This window comes from Sinocyclocheilus anshuiensis, unplaced genomic scaffold, assembly GCF_001515605.1.
Source record: "Sinocyclocheilus anshuiensis isolate Anshui unplaced genomic scaffold, SAMN03320099.WGS_v1.1 scaffold733, whole genome shotgun sequence".
In the NCBI taxonomy this organism is placed as follows: Eukaryota; Metazoa; Chordata; class Actinopteri; order Cypriniformes; family Cyprinidae; genus Sinocyclocheilus; species Sinocyclocheilus anshuiensis.
This window is the reverse complement of record NW_015539923.1, coordinates 323,216-326,639: the sequence shown is the minus strand read 5'-3', so window position 1 is coordinate 326,639 and position 3,424 is coordinate 323,216. Positions and strand designations below refer to the sequence as shown.

Genomic DNA, 3,424 nt, shown 5'->3' with positions numbered 1-3,424 from the left:
GAACCGCTCGGTACGAGGCTTTCGGTTCGGTACACATTACAAACCGAACGATTCGTTGGACTAATCCTATTAAGGCCGGGACACACCAAGCAGACTTCAAAGTACTAGCGGCGACGAAAGCCGACGGTGTTGTCGCCTCGCATCGGCAGCGTCGGACCAAAAAGCTGCGCTTGAACACACCGCACAGACTACAGCCGACGGCAAACTAACACGTGCGTTCTGCGCATGCGTGAGAGGAATTAATGGTCTATATCAGCAGCTATCAATAGTATATATTCGTCATTCAAAAGGAGAAACCGAAACAAAGATATACAAGAAAAACGCAGATATACGAAACGTAAACAAAGCAGCGCTTGCTTACCATTTTGAATATCAGTAAACAGAATAAACAACTCACAGACTCAGACAAAGTCACTTTTTGTCACATCTAAATATAAATAAGCCTGAAATGATAATCTGTGACTGAGTCCATTTTTACTGGCCTCTTAACTAATCATCCAAAAAGGAGGTGCCTATTAATAAAAATATTCAAATAACAGTTAGTAGTAACAAAAAACTATATAACTATAATATTTATGCAATGTAACATTTGAAAACTTGTCATCAATAAATAGTATGTTAATTTAAACGTTAATTACAACTGTAAAAAAATTTATTTGTAATTATTGTAATTATTGTAATTATCTTTGTAATTATTTGTGAAATTTGCTAGCAATTTCTGCGTGAAAACTTCATTATTTAAAGTTTCACCATTATTTTTTTCTGTGCATTAATAATACTAAATAACAGTTAAATATTAACAATAAAAACACAGCATTACTACAATTATAATATTGAAGCAATGTAACATTCAAAATCTTGTAATAAAATTTCTGAGACTTTAATAAAAAGAAATAGCAAGCTAATTTAAACAAACAAAAAATTGTAGTATTAAATTGTTGGTTTGGTGTTCATAGTGTAATGTAAATGATACACCAGAACTCAAAATGCTATTTAAGCACAATAAATAAATCAATAAAAATGCAAAAGCAAAGACTTTGTCTCCTCCTTTTAGAAGTCCAGCATACGCCGCTGAGCGCAACATATACTATGACATTAATGTAGCTCTATCTTACCATCTCTGGTCTTGCAGCCTGTTACATAAAACCCTCAGAAGATCGAGGCTGGCCAAACACACACTCTCACACACGTGCATACACACACACACACACACACACACACACACACACACACACACACAATCTCTCTCACACCTGTCCCCTGCCAAAATCAAGTAAAAGGCGTGGGTTTCTCACCATGTGTAGCGTTAGCTGATCTCCTGCATCTTCATCTACTCTGATGTGCTTCAAGTCATCACACCGCCTTGATTCCACCCCTGCACACTACCATCTGAGCATCTCCGTCTCTCTCACACACACTCACACATGCTCTCAGCAGCTCCGCCTTTCCATGCGGTGAATATTAGAAACTCACTCTCTCTGTCCTCTCTCGCTCTCGGCCACTCAGGCTGTTGTTATGGAGATGGGATACAAAAGAATTGTTGGCAAAGAAAGAGAGAGAGATAGAGAGAGAGTTGTGTGTTTGTGTGTGAGTCGAGCGTAAAACCTCTAGTGGTTATTTGATGTGCATAATCTCATTGGACGGTGGAAAACCAAACAGCTTTTCTGCTATGAGAAGAACAAATCATAATATAATATTACAGTTCTCGGTTTCTCTCTGTGTTTCGCTTTTTTCCCTCCACATACTGAATAATATTTCCACAGATTTTCAGCTAGAGTACAAATACTGCCTCGCTTGCACTGAAACCTGACTCAATTACGTTAGCTGGATGGCTCATATCTTAACAGTAGTTGAACAATATTATGGATAATAAAAGTTACAAGTCTGCCAGTGGTGCATGATGGGTTTGTGTTTTACTAGATACTTATTCCAGTGTTTTTACTAGCAATAACGGATCATAAAAACCCAAGATGACGCAATAGTGGTTTCTTATTTTACATCCACAACCATTCAAAAGTTTGGAGTCAGTAATATTTTTTGGAAAGTATCAAGGATGTATTAAATTGATCAAAAGTGACAGTAAAACCATTTAGAATGTTGTAAACGATCTCTATTTCAAATAAATGCTGTTCTTTTGAACTTTCTATTCATTGTAGAATCCTGAAAAACAATATGTACCACAGGTTCCACAAAAATAATAAGCAGCACAACTATTTTCAACACTAATAATAATAAGATATGTTTCTTGAGCAGCAAATCAGCATATTAGAATTATTTCTAAAGGATTATGTGACACTGAAGACTGGAGTAATGATGCTAAAATAATCCAACTTTGCATAACGGAAATAAATTACATTTTAAAATATGGTAAACTAGAAAAACATTTATTTTAAATTGTAATAATATTCTCCAATATTCTGCACTATTCTATTTTAGCATGTAGTGCCCAAGTAATGTCTGGAAAAATTACATTATTAAGTTTCGGTTTATTGGAAAACAAATTGTGGCAAAATTTTGATTACCACAAAAATGTATCTCCACTTGTCCCTCCTTTAAAACAAGAAGTGAGGCACTTATAATGGAAGTAAATGGGGAATATGCAATATGTGTGTTAACATGATTTTAATGTGAAGAAAACAGGTAACATTTTATAGGGACCAATACTAACTAATAACTAGTTGCTTATTACTAGTTATTGGTCATGCCAAAGCAAGCAAGTCTGGGCGATATGGGCAAAAAATTATCACAATAATTTTTTTTCATAAATTATCACGATAAATGTCAAATCTTTATTTCTTTCAAGTTTAAAGCCAGATTTTTGCTCCACAGTGAAAGTTGTAGAAACCAGACCATTATTTTTTTTCTTTCTATGGCTCTGATCTGCTCTAGTGAGCTCGTGCCGCACGGCCGTTTTGAACATTGGTCCGAGCGGATAAATGGTCCGTGTGGCGCGATTCAAGTCACGCGGTTTCATTCCGCTTTTGGCGCATAAACGCATAGACTGTATAAAAACGTTATATCGAACATTTATCGAACTCTTCATATCGTTTTATCGAGGAAAATTATACCGTGATAATTATCGTTATCGAATTATCACCCAGCCCTAATTGTTTAGTCGACGAAAAGTCATTGCATTTTTGTCAACTTTTAGTCATTACTCCGGCAGCCCGGAGACCTCCAAGTGGGAGGGACTTACGCCGCAAGTAGGTTTGGAGACCTCCAAGTGGGAGGGACTTACGCTTTTTGGTGTGTGTTCACGGTGTGTGTGTGTTCACTGCTGTGTGTGTGCACTTTGTATGGGTTAAATGCAGAGCGCTAAATGCAGTCACGTCACTTTCACTTTCATTACTTACAACATTTATTTTGGTAGCTATTTTATGTCTTCAAACAAAAATAGTCATTAATTCTTCTCTCTTTAGACCAA

General features: G+C 36.3%; 1 protein-coding gene across 1 annotated transcript in view; it reads right to left on the bottom strand.

Moving 5' to 3' along the window:
• LOC107686585 (SH3 and multiple ankyrin repeat domains protein 3-like) overlaps positions 1-3,424 on the bottom strand; it is a 285,917-nt gene that overhangs the window by 125,418 nt on the left and 157,075 nt on the right. The window lies entirely within an intron of this gene.